This window comes from Aotus nancymaae, unplaced genomic scaffold (genome assembly GCF_030222135.1).
Source record: "Aotus nancymaae isolate 86718 unplaced genomic scaffold, 86718_ANA_hifiasm-v0.15.2.pri h1tg000090l, whole genome shotgun sequence".
NCBI lineage: Eukaryota > Metazoa > Chordata > Mammalia > Primates > Aotidae > Aotus > Aotus nancymaae.
The window spans coordinates 6423619-6436652 of record NW_026988505.1 but is presented as its reverse complement, the minus strand read 5'-3'; positions in this window follow the sequence as shown (position 1 = coordinate 6436652).

The window sequence follows — 13034 nt, the reverse complement described above, 5'->3', positions numbered from 1 at the left end:
GGTAAGATGTGTAACCAAAAAAGGAGGCACAGACTCAACGCCTGGAGAAACGCCCAGATTCAAACTCCCAGCAGGACACAGAACCCCTGAGCACCACCACAGCAAGCCTGAGGGGCAGGGTGGTTCTCCAGGATCAGGCCTCCCGTGGGCTTGGGGGGCACACTGGGTTTTCTCCAGCTGATCTTACATTTTAAGTAGGAACAAAAATCAGGGAAGGTATCTGTTCTGAGTCAAGTCCTGCTGCATGGGCGACTGCCCGTCTCTCCTCTCTGTCCCAGTGTTGGTCTTAGGAGGAAAACATCCAGCCTGACATGTCCCATGACAGACATGTCGCCAACCTATCCAAACACCTCTCTCCCTGCAGCAGGTCTTGGGGCTCCTGAGTGGACCTGGGGTGAGTGGGGCAAGGTTTACTGGCAACATCTACTCGTGCGTTTCAGGCTCAGCCCTGCGCCCACTTCCCAGCAAGCCCGATAGATGCCAAGCGTTCTCAGGAGGCTGGGCCCTGGGACCAGGACTGAGCTCCTTCTCCTCTCACTGGCTGGTCACTGCTATAGTCTCTCCTCTTTGCTTTCTGAAAAATGAAATTTTTATCGAAGACTGAGTCAGGGTGAGGGGATTTCAGAGGCAAATTCCGCACAGAGAAGTGAATGTGAGTTTCGCTCACCAAAGGAAGGAGGCGGGTGCCGGCCATCGGAGGGGAAGGCCCCTTTCCCTTGGCTGGCGCTGGAGTCCATGTGGAGCCGTGACCGGCACAGACGCGCAGTCCTTGCCTTGGGAAGTGCCTGCAGGGAGGCTCGGCTCAGTCCCCACTGGAAACCCGGAGGCTGTGCCTGGGCTTTGTGGACCTTGCCCCAAAATGATTCCTATTGCTGAAAAACCTCTCAGTCTAACTTTCCCCCTGAACTAACACAAACAGGATTTATTCTGATATTTTTAATGTAAAAGATGCTTTAATTACTTGGAAAACACTGGATGCCTGATATTGTACTTGAGAAGGTAAATCTCCTGAACTTTATAGCAAATAATTACGTTTTCCTTCCTGTCCCCTCAGCCCTCACCTTTCTTCTGAAGGAATTCTATAAAAGACCCGCCATCATCCTGCCGTTGCTCCCCCAGCCCTGCCCAGGTCCAGGGCGTGGCTGACTGTGGTGTCAGGGAAGCGAGGCGGAGGCTTGGGAGTTGGTGGGAATTCGAATTTCTGTAATTTTGCCTTGTTGCCCAGGCAGGTCTCAAACTCCTGGAAGCAATCCTCCCACCTCAGCCTCCCAAAGTGCTGGGATTATAGGTGTGAGCCACAGTGCCCAGCACAGAAATCTGAATTTCTAGAACTTCCAGTTCCTGGTATCTTTCACTGCAGCTGCAGCCCTGTTATCCACTCCAAGCTTGGTCCCCACGGGCTCCTTTTGCTGTGGAATGGAACCCGGTGCTTACTGGACCATCAGGCATTTCTGCACATTGAGCGCCACATCTGTACGTCCCTGAGACGCACTGAGATGCATGTTTGTGGCACTAGGCTGCTCTCGTTTTTAAATTTCCCCACTGTCTTCACATGCGGTTGCCCCATGATGAAGTGCAGTGGAGAAACACTGATTGTTTAATTAAAGCAGGAACTGTTATATTCCTTTCTCTGAACGTTTGGCATTGGCCTTACAAAATGGCAGCCATTATCGAAAGTTATCAAAACTCACTCGCTCCTCAGCAGAAGCTTAAAGAAGTCTCCATGAACTAAATATTATGAGACTCAACCAGGAGAGGTTGTGCTCACTCAAATTGGCTTCACAATGTCACAAACTAGAGTGACTTTGAGAAAAACTGATAGAGCAACTCAAAAGCTCTAATTAAAGGAGAAAAAAGAACATTTTTCCCTGCCTGCAGGAGCCGTATGCATTCAGAGTGATTCTCCATAGATTAAAAAAATGACCCTATCAAGAGTAACAGTGTAAGTCCTGGAAAAATCTTTAGCTCTCACAAAGACTAAAATTGCAAAATTTGCCTAAACTGATGTTTAATTAAATACAGAACAGAAATCCATTTTGGAAACTGCGTTTTATTCCCAGGTAAGAAAACTGCATGTGGGGGAGCTGATGGAAGGAGCCAAGTGGATAATTCGCATCCCAACGGCACCAGCCTGTCCTTGGGGCCTGTAACTGAGCCCCTGCCTGCCGCAAGGCTGGCCGTTGGCTGAGGGAGCTGTACAGGCCGCAGCCGCACTCTCTGAGAACCACATCCACTGAGCGGCATCAGAGCCCCGGCTTCACCTGCACCGGCACCTGCTTATCATGAAGAAGGCGGCAAAGGGGGGCCTGGTGGCGCCTGCCGTGAACGAGAATACAGGCAACGCGTGACCTCTGCACATTCCCTGCTGTGCCTCCTGTGAGTGTCCAGGGAACCAGGTGCCCCAGGACTGCAGACGTGCACTGCCCACGCTACGCCTGGTCCTGCTGGGAAACAGGCTCGTTGCAGAAGCAATGTGGCAAAGCAATTCAGCGTCAGTTAATCTGGGCTGAGTACCTCCTAAGCACTCCATGTTCATACAGGGACCTTATTTACTCCTCAAAATCCCTTAAGGGCGAGTGTCACCCTGGTGTTGAGGTGTGGACGCCAAGGCTGAGCACACTGGCGTAGCCTGTCCATGCGGGTGGGGGTAGTCATGTTCAGGCCCCCAGAGCACCCTTGGCAGCAGTCATACGCCCTGCTTTCCGAGACAGGTGGGGTCATCGGAACAGTTTCTGTATCACAAGGCGAAGGGAAGGGACCCTACCTCTCAGGAAGCGAATCCTCTCTTACCGCTGGTTGTCCCGCAACCACGATTGTTATTAATGATGGTGGCACTGGCGACAAGACATGTAAACTTTACCAAGTGAATGCTGAGTCTGTGGTCTTCATAAAATCCAGAATTAGGCAAAGAGGCGCCTCTGGCAGGAGTTGGAGTAAATTTGAACTTGGCACTGGACCTGCACGGGGGGAGACGTTTGTAGGATAATTTAAAAAGGACTTGAAATTTGGAAAGAAAACAGTGAGTGACACCTACCCCCACTAGAAAGGCAGCAGATAGCACAGTGGGTCTGTCAGGTGGGGAAAATTCAAACAAATGGACCCTTCACAAATGGGTCACGGGTGACCCGGCAACTGCCTGGCAGCCCCGACGCAGTCAGGCCGGCCCCATCTCCTGGACGAGCCACAGAAACACTCCCCACGGTCTCCCAAGGGGACATCCTATGGCTGTTCCCAGGATTCCTCTGTGGTATCGGGGAGTGTCATTGTCAAGGGAGCTGCATTTGTGGGGTTCAGGGAGACGGGCCATGCCCACGGGGCCAGCTGACTCCAGGTCTTTCAGTCTTGCTCTGCTGCTTCTGGATAGTGTCTCTCCTAGCCTGAGGCTGGGTCCCCACAGCCGCGCCACAGCACTCCAGCCCCTGAGAGGCCTCAAAGGGGCAGCTCTATGCTCCCTAAGGACCTCCCTGGCCAGAGCACAGTTACACGGTCGTGGGCACCTGTGAGTTAAAACTCACTGCATCAGCTACGGAAACAAGGAGGGCAGGACGGGCATGTGGACAGCCGGTTCCTGCCACAGGAGTGGATACATAAAGTGAGCCGGCTGCAAACGATGGCATGTCAGACAGCAAAAGGTGCGCCTGTCATAGAAACAGGCTGTGAAGAGACAAGAGGAAGTGAAAGGGCACAGCACTGCTGACATGAAGTCATGATGCTGTGTCTGAGTGTGCCCCTCACCTGACGTTCCCCTCAGCTGCTGTGTCTGACTGTGTCCCTCACCTGACGTTCCCCTCAGCTGCTGTGTCTGACTGTGTCCCTCACCTGATGGGCCCCTCAGCTACTGTGTCTGTGTCCCTCACCTGACGTCCCCTTCAGCTGCTGTGTCTGACTGTGTCCCTCACCTGACGTTCCCCTCAGCTGCTGTGTCTGACTGTGCCCCTCACCTGACATTCCCTCAGCTGCTGTGTCTGACTGTGTACCTCACCTGATGTTCCCTCAGCTGCTGTGTCTGACTGTGCCCCTCACCTGACGTTCCTATCAGCTGCTGTGTCTGTGTCCCTCACCTGACGGGCCCCTCAGCTGCTGTGTCTGACTGTGCCCCTCACCTGATGTTCCCCTCAGCTGCTGTGTCTGACTGTGTACCTCACCTGATGTTCCCTCAGCTGCTGTGTCTGACTGTGCCCCTCACCTGACGTTCCTCTCAGCTGCTGTGACTGTGCCCCTCACCTGATGTTCCCCTCAGCTGCTGTGTCTGACTGTGCCCCTCACCTGATGTTCCTCTCAGCTGCTGTGTCTGTGTCCCTCACCTGACATTGCCCTCAGCTGCTGTGTCTGAGGGGAATGTCACGGGGTTCCCCTGTGGCCATGCCTGGTGCCCCCACTGCCAAAGTGCCTCTTAAATGCAGAACAACAGCAAGTCAATCTTCTGTGTTTTGTGCTTTGAAAATACTGGAAAGAAAGCTCCTGTGCAAGTGATTGAAAGAGTTATTGGAGAGATCCAAGATGGCCGATGACTAGCAGCTCGGGCACGTACCTCCCGGTGGGGGCGCAAAGAACTAGAGGACGTCACACTTTCAGATGAATGTTTGTTGCTCACGGACCAGGGGATTCCCAGTGGAGGAGCCCCACGGGTCGCCAGAGCGACTCTTGTGGCCGGCGCGGCGGTTTTGCTGGTGCCTCAGTGCGCCAATTCTAGGTGCAGAGTCCGGAGATTCCCGGGCAGAAAAGCACCATCAATCTTAAAACCGCTGTTTTGGCCGGCACAGTGGACTGCTCAGATTTCGGCGCAGGGAATCAACAAGTTGGACGTCAGAGACCTAGTTAGAAAGTCGGCAATTACAAAGACGACAGATGGATAAATATATAATGAAGGGAAGAAACCAGCGTAAAAAGGTAGAGAACACTCAAAGTCAGAATGCCTCTCCCTCTACAGGGGATTGCAGTTCCCCATCAGTAACGGAACAAGGCTTAATAGATTACACGTGTGTTCCAATAACAGAAGCAGGCTTCAAAACGTGGGTGATAGGAAACTTCTGTGAATTAAAAGAACTTGTTTTAACCCAATGCAAAGAAACTAAGAACCTTGAAAAAAGGTTTGACGAAATGTTAACGAGAATGGACAAGATAGAGAGGAATATAAGTGAATTGATGGAGCTGAAAAACACAACACGAGAACTTCGCGAAGCATGCACAAGTTTAGAGTCGAATTGATCAAGCAGAAGAAAGGATATCAGAAGTCGAGGACCAGCTCGGTGAAATGAAATGAGAAGACAAGAATGGAGAAAAAAGGATGAAAAGAAACGAGCAAAGTCTCCAGGAAATATGGGACTATGTGAAAAGACCTAATCTACGTTTGATAGGTGTGCCTGAATGTGATGAAGAGAATGAATCCAAGTTGGAAAATACTCTTCAGGATATCATTCAGGAAAACTTTCCCAACCTGGCAAGGAAGGGTAATATTCAACTCCAGGTAATACAGAGAACACCACAAAGATATTCTTCAAGAACACCAACCCCAAGGCACATAATTGCCAGATTTATTAGGGTTGAAATGAAGGAGAAAATACTAAGGGCAGCCAGAGAGAAAGGTCAGGTTACCCATAAAGGGAAATCTATCAGACTTACAGCAGATCTCTCAGCAGAAACCCTACAGGCCAGAAAAGAGTGGGGATCAATATTTAACATTCTTAAAGAAAAGAACTTTCAACCCAGAATTTCCTATCCAGCCAAACTAAGCTTTATGAGCGAAGGAAAAATTAAATCTTTTGCGAACAAACAAGTACTTGGAGAGTTCACCACCACCAGGCCTGCTTTACAGGAGCTTCTGAGGGAAGCACTATACATATAAAGGAACAACCAATATCAGCCTTTCCAAAAATATATCAAAAAGCAAAGAACATTAACATAATGAAAAATTTACATCAACTAATGGGCAAAACAGCCAGCTAGCATCAAACGCCAGTATTAAACTTATATATATTTTAATTGGATAAGAAGCCAGAACCCATCAGTATGCTGCATCCAGACCCATCTTACATGCAACATTACACAAAGACTCAGAGAGAAGGAGGAAGATTTACCAACCAAACAGAGAGTAAAAATAAACTAATAAACAAAAAGCAGGAGATGCAATTCTCGCCTCTGATAAAGTAGACTTTAAAGCAACAAAAGTCAAACGAGGCAAAGAAGGATATTACATAATGGTAAAAGGATCAATGTAACAAGAAGAGCTAACGATTCTATAGATCAATGAGATAGAAACTTAACAAGGACATCCAGGACTTGAACTCAGACCCGGAACAAGTAAACTTAATAAACATTTATAGAACTCTCCACTTCAAATACACAAAACATACATTACCACCTCACACCTATTAGAAAAGTGACTATATAATTGGAAGTAAATCACTCCTCAGTAATCGCATAGCATTTCATAGGTTTAAATGAAATATTGGTTGGCTGTTTGTTTGTTGTCTTCTTCCCTTGTTCCTTCCTGATTACATCATTAAGTATAATTACCATTATAAAAGAGGTTTTTAATAACCATTACTAAATTGCGTTCTAGCCTGGGCAAGAAAGCAATACTCCCATTCTCTCTCCCTCTTTCTTTTCCTTTTTCCTCCTCCCCATTCTCTCTCTCTCTTTCTCTTCCTTTTTCCACCTCCCCATTTTCTCTCTCTCTTTCTCTTTTTTCTTACTCCTTTTCAAAAAAAAAAAAAAGAAAGTTATTTTATATTTTGATCACTGGGAGAAAACCACATTTCAGAGATGAAAATTAAAGAGGAAATTGAACAATTGCATAACAATAGTAGATTCAAATATAAAATACTGGGAATCTCATTTTCTGAAGGCAAAAATGGAGAGCAGTTCCGCCATTTCCCATAAATCCATGTACAGGACATTTTCCTGCCTATAATCTCTTTGTATATTTTTGAGTGGATTAGTTCCAGTGGGTGTGTTCTGGGATATTTGCATACTAGTGCAAATATGTTAAGCTCAGCAGGGTGATTGACCAAATTCATTCAAATGCCATTATTAACAGGCTCTTCTGTGGGACTGTGGCCACTGTGGAAGGGCTGCTCCGAGTTACTGCCTGCATAGACACAGACACAGACGCAGACACAGACAGACACAGACACAGACACAGACACGGACACAGACACACAAGGACGTGCTTTACGCATGGATGGATGTAGGGGTGGGTGCAGGAAACTGTAAGCTCATGCTTTCCCACCAGCATCCATGGACAGCAAACGCTGGCCTAGCTGTGCCACTGGAGCTGTCTTTAGAATAACCAAATATTTAGCTAAAATAACACACATTACTTTTTTTTTTTTTTGAGATGGAGTTTCACTCTTGTTACCCAGGCTGGAGTGCAATGGCGCGATCTCGGCTCACCGCAACCTCCGCCTCCCGGGTTCAGGCAATTCTCCTGCCTCAGCCTCTTGAGTAGCTGGGATTACAGGCACGCACCACCGTGCCCAGCTAATTTTTTGTATTTTTAGTAGAGACGGGGTTTCACCATGTTGACCAGGATGGCCTCGATCTCTTGACCTTGTGATCCGCCCGCCTTGGCCTCCCAAAGTGCTGGGATTACAGGCGTGAGCCACTGCGTCTGGCCACACGTTCCTATTTATTTGCATTTCACCCTAAAAATGACAAGAGCAGAGTTTACGAAAGGGCTTTTACTCTCAGAGTGTGTTAAACTGACTTCTCGGCTAAGAGCAGGGTTTTCTTTTATTCTGTGCTGTCCCCAGGGTCAAGTAGAGAGAATTCCAGGGTGGGTGTATCCTGTGCATGGTGGAAATGCTCAGTGCCCCTGGGCCCCGGGGGGAAGAGCCACACGGCAGAGAGGAGCCTGGTTGTCACCTGTTTTAGATGTCCAGGACCTACTGACCTGTCCCAGCGGGCGGGGGCCACACCAGCTGCTCCGAGTCCTTCCCACAGGAAGGTGGGCTCAGATCATGAAGCACCCACTCCAGGGAGCAGCAGCTGGAAGACTGAGCTCCAAGGCTCTGGGGCCCTGGCTTAGCAGTGTAAGCGGGAGCGCTGGCCCCATCGGTCCACACAGGGCAGACAGCGTATCAGAGCAGGTGAGCTGACAGCTGGGCTCCACAAGAGCTTTCCAGGAATCAGCATCAGGGCTGGGAGGAGATGTGGCCCCAGGCTGGGAGGAGATCTGACGGCACTCGGCCTGGAAAGCGTGTGCTGGACGTGAGCGAGAAAGCGGCAGCCAGGACATCTGTCACCTGTGGCTGTGGAGCCTGAGCTCCCAGGACAGGGACAGACAAGGGCAGGCACCCTGTGCTGAGTGGGTGACCGAGACAGACGAGGGCGGCCACCCTGTGCTGAGTGACCTGGGACAGATGAGGGCGGCCTCCCTGCTCTGGGTGAGTGACCTGCATGTCCTGCACTTGGCTTTGGTGCATGTTCAGAAGAACAGGACCCACAGGGTGTGGTCTCGGTGTTGGCTCCATGCTGGCAGCATGCAGAGCTGAATGCATGTAGAGTGTGTGTGTGTGTCCGGCATGGAGCCGCGTCTCTCTCTGCACTCTGCAAGGGAGCGGCTTCCGTTCGGTGCTGTCGATGAAGAAGCTGGCCTCAGCCAGGCCACGTCAGCACCTTGTCCCCAGGGTCTGACTCCATGGCCCTTTCCTCTCTGGACCTTCCTGTTGCAAGTTGAGTGGCACAGTCTCAGGAGAGAATGCACCAGAACATATTTCCTTTCTGCCTGCCCTGGGGGCTGACTTCTGACTCAAGGATGCCTCTGAAAGGGCAGCTCAGCTGTGAAACCCACGAAGCCTTGTCGCTGTAACTCACTATTCATCTCCTACTGTCCTCGGCAGGACAGCGCCACATCCATGGTGAGGATGACATGGGCTTGGGCTTGCAGCAGCTGCAGCCCCCCAAGGCTGGCCCCAGGCACTGAAAGGGAAGCAGCCAGGCAGCCTGGCCAGGGAGGAACCGGTCCCAATGCGCTCAGATTTCAGACCGGGGCCCGTGCCGTACGGCAGGAAAGAATGAGGGCATGAAGCACAGGACGCAAGTTCAGGCTACCCTGACCCTGAGGGGTGCAGCCGCCCCGAGGCACGCGCTGATGAAAGGGTCTCTTCTGCTGTGGGCTCCGAGGCCTGCAGAGCTGAGGCCTGACCTGACAGAGCGAGAGCACGGGGCTGCAGCCATCATGGTGAAAGGTCCTAGTGAAAGGCCTGGAGTGTGTTATCCCCGCAGAGACTGGAGCTCCCTGAGTGTGACTGAGAAGCAGGTCTGGGTCCTGTGGCCAAACCGTGTATAAACAGTTTACAAACGCTGGGGGATATGAATAACTGAAGCCAGGCAGAACACCCCGTCCAGCCATGAGACAGTGCTGGCCCTGCACGGGTTCGATGGCTTAAGGAAGATGCGCTGCTGGGGAACCACAGACCCCGGCTTACCACACACCCTTCCCACGGCTGCATTCAGGGCAACACTGATACTGGATTTCAACTCAGTTGAATTTTGGGCTTATGTTCATGTCTGGTTCAGCTCAAGTTGTTAGTCCAGGGTCGGGAAGAAAAGTGGCAGTGGGTGGACAGCGTCCTCAGTTCCCAAACCCACCTGACACTGTGGGGCACTGAGGTGGCTGGGAGTGGGAAAAAGGGGAAAGGGATCCTGAAAATACGAATTCTGATTTTGAAATCTGTCTTTAAAAATATCATCCCAGGGCTCGTTGGAGAAGCAGCTGGTCCCAGTTCTGGGGCACAGAAGGTTTGAGGTGAGCCTGGGGCTTCGGGGCCTTCAGAGCAGGCAAGTGCCCTGGGCAATGCGGCAGGTGAAGAGGATGCGGGAGCCTGGCGCCCACTGGCCAGAGAAGAACCTGTGAGTCCATGCAGTGGGAAGCGGGTTAGGGAGAGAGAGAGAGAGGTCAGGGGTGGGGCAGGGGCTGGGCAACAGGAGAGTCAGAGAGCCAGGGGCAGGGCCGACAGGAGGGTCAGAAAGAGTGGGTGGGCAGGGAGAGGAGAGCTGGAGAGAGAGGGAGACAGGCAGGGTCAGGGAGAAGAGTGAGGGGAGGAAGCGGCTGAGATGGAGTGAGGGGAGGGAGCAGCCGAGGCAGAGTTGGGGGAGGGAGAGGCCGGGGTGGAGTGGAGGGACAGAGCGGCTGGGGCAGAGTGGGGGGAAGGCATTTCATTTCCCTTTGGCGGCCAGTACGACATCATTGTCAACTCTTTGCTTGGAACCAGGTGAGGAAACAGAATGACTGCAGCAGGTTCCCCCTTTCCTAAGAGAAACTGTTTCAGGTCTTGATGAGAAAAAGGCCTTTTCCACAGAATGCTTGGTAGTAAATGTGGAAGGAATGGTAAAATTAGAAGATCGACTATTTTGCAACCCAAATGAAAGCACTGATTTAGGAAAAGACTGTTGGCCGTTGCTGAGGCATCGGGGCACCTGGAGGCAGGGCGTTCACAGGCACCTGGGCCTCTCAGCCTGGGTTACCACCGAGGGCTCCGCAGTCACCTCTTCAGACAAGCAACTGCCTCGGCGCTCCTGCCATCCCTTCCATGTGCCCATCCTGCACCCACATGCCCTCGGAACGCGGTGCCTGCAGACCTCACCTCTGGTGGCAGGAAATGCAGTGGCAAAGGAAAGGTTACGTGATGGAGGGAGAAGCTGTTTCACAAGAACAAGACCATGGCCGGGCCCCGGCAGAGTCACTGCCTTGTGGGAAGCAGTGGACGGAGATAAATGTGACTACACAGGCCAGCAACCACGTGCAGAGCCCGACCGTTGCTGGCTGGTGGTTGGAAAGACGTGTTGGGGATGGTGGGGACATCCAAATAGGAACGGAGTGCGGTTGGTATCACATAAAGTGACCACGAGCTTGCCTGGGACGGTCCTGGCTCACACGAGCTTGCCTGGGACGGTCCTGGCTCACGCCTGCTGCTCCGGCATGTTATTAACGCCACCTCATTCACTTTCCAAAGTGTCATGTTCTGGTGATGATTCCTATGGTCACTCACAAGCTAGGGAACTGGTGTTAGTTGTCTTAGGCGTGAATAACAGTGTTGAGCTTAGGGGGTGTCTTCTTTCCTAGGAGATGCCTCAGGCTCAGAAAATTTAAGCTACTTGGAGAGACCAGGGACCCACAGCTCATATGATGCAGAACTGGATTATAAAAACTGTGGTAAACAAAAAACCCAAAAGCAGGCATGGGACTGGAACGGACATTTCTCCTAAGAAGATACACAAAAGGCCAACAAGCACATGAAAAGACATTCGACACCACTCATCAGCGAGGAAATGTAAATCAAAACCATGAGGTGCCACTTCATAGCCATCAGGATGATTATCATATACTTTTAAAAGCCAGAAGTAAGTGCTGGTGAGGATGAGGAGAAATGAGCAGCCCTGTGCCTGGCGGCTGGGCATGAGAAATGGTGCAGCCACTGTGGAGATGGTGTGTAAGCTCCTCAGAGTGGTGTAATCACTGAGGGACCCAGCACCTCCGCTCCTGGGCACATACCCCAGGCTGAAAGCTGGAACCCACGTTCACAGCAACATGACTCAACAGCCGAAAGGTGAAACAGCACAATGTCCATCTATAGATACAGTGTGTGCTAACGCGACCTAAACATGGCCAGAGAAGGACGCTTGAGTCCTTACGGACGAGCTGTGACCACCTTAACAGGCAGACAGGATTGAAAACCTAACTCAGGAGTCTGTGTCTGTAACAGTAGCTGAGTCTCGACCAACCCCAGCAGCCGTACTCCAGCCACCCTTAGACTGCCGAGCATTCAAACTGTGTTCAAATAAGGCAGACATCCACCCCAACCAGTCCGGCTGTTCCGTACTCACTGCTGATTTTTATACATCGCTACCCTTTTTTTGTCTATATGTTTGTTCTGACCACGAGGCATCCCTGGAGTCTCTCTGAATCTGCTGTGATTCTGGCGCTGCCTGATTCATGAATCATTCATTGCTCAATTAAATTCCTTTAAATTTAATTCAGTTGAAGTGTTTCTTTTAACAAATGGAATATGATTCAGCCTTAAAAAGGAAGGGAATCTGGACCCAGGCTGGAACACGGTGAGCCCTGAGGATGTTATGCTGGGTGAAATAAGCCAGTCACAGAAGGATGAGTCTTGCAGGGGTGCACTGAGGGGAGGCCCCCGAGGAGTTGGCGCCACAGAGACAGAAGGCATAATGTGGCTGCCAGGCACGGGGAAGGGGATGCGGAATTCCCGTCTAATGGGGACGGGGCTTAGGTTTGGGAACGCTACATTTTAAAATGTGAATTTTACAGTATGTGTATTTTATCACAATAAAAACATATTTTTAAAGTGTACTAGACTATGCCTCAAAAGCCCCAGTTCTTTCCATTTAAATAAGAAAATAATGCAAAATATGCCAACAGCTTTAAGACTCTGTTTATCCTAAGGCAACGCAACAGTTCACAAATAAAGGAATAGCTAAGTTAACTGAGGCCCGCTAACTTATAGCAGATTGTGCCACCTTTAGGATGGAGGTCAGGAAGCTCCTTCAGAAGCTTGGGAAGGGAAAACCTGGAGTGACCTGAGAGGTGGGGCCGGGAGGGGACGAGAGGGCCTGCAGCGCTGGGGAGGGCTGCTCCCGATCTGCGTGTGGGTTACAGGGGGCTGGGCATTTTGTGAGAATTCAAGGAGCTGTGACATTATGGCTTATGTACTTTTCTATATGTGCCTTATACATTAAAAAATGTTGACCACAGTGTTAAATAAATCTAAATATTATGGATGCAGTATTGGCAACTAGGTAAAGACACACACTGAGCGGAAAGATGGAAAGGAACTACCCACCGGCAGCTAGCAGAGATGGCTTAGGTGATGCCCCCCGCAAGGCTGCCACAGAGGTGTCCCCACAGGGACTGGGCTGACACCACAGTGTCCCTGTGGCTGTGAGGGGCGGGCAGTAGTGTCTGTGGTGTCAGTGCAGGTGGCTACACCATGGGTTTGCCCCAGAAGAGGACCCCCTGTGGCTGCTGTCCCCCCAGTGGGGACCCAGAGTGGAAATACCTGCCAAGT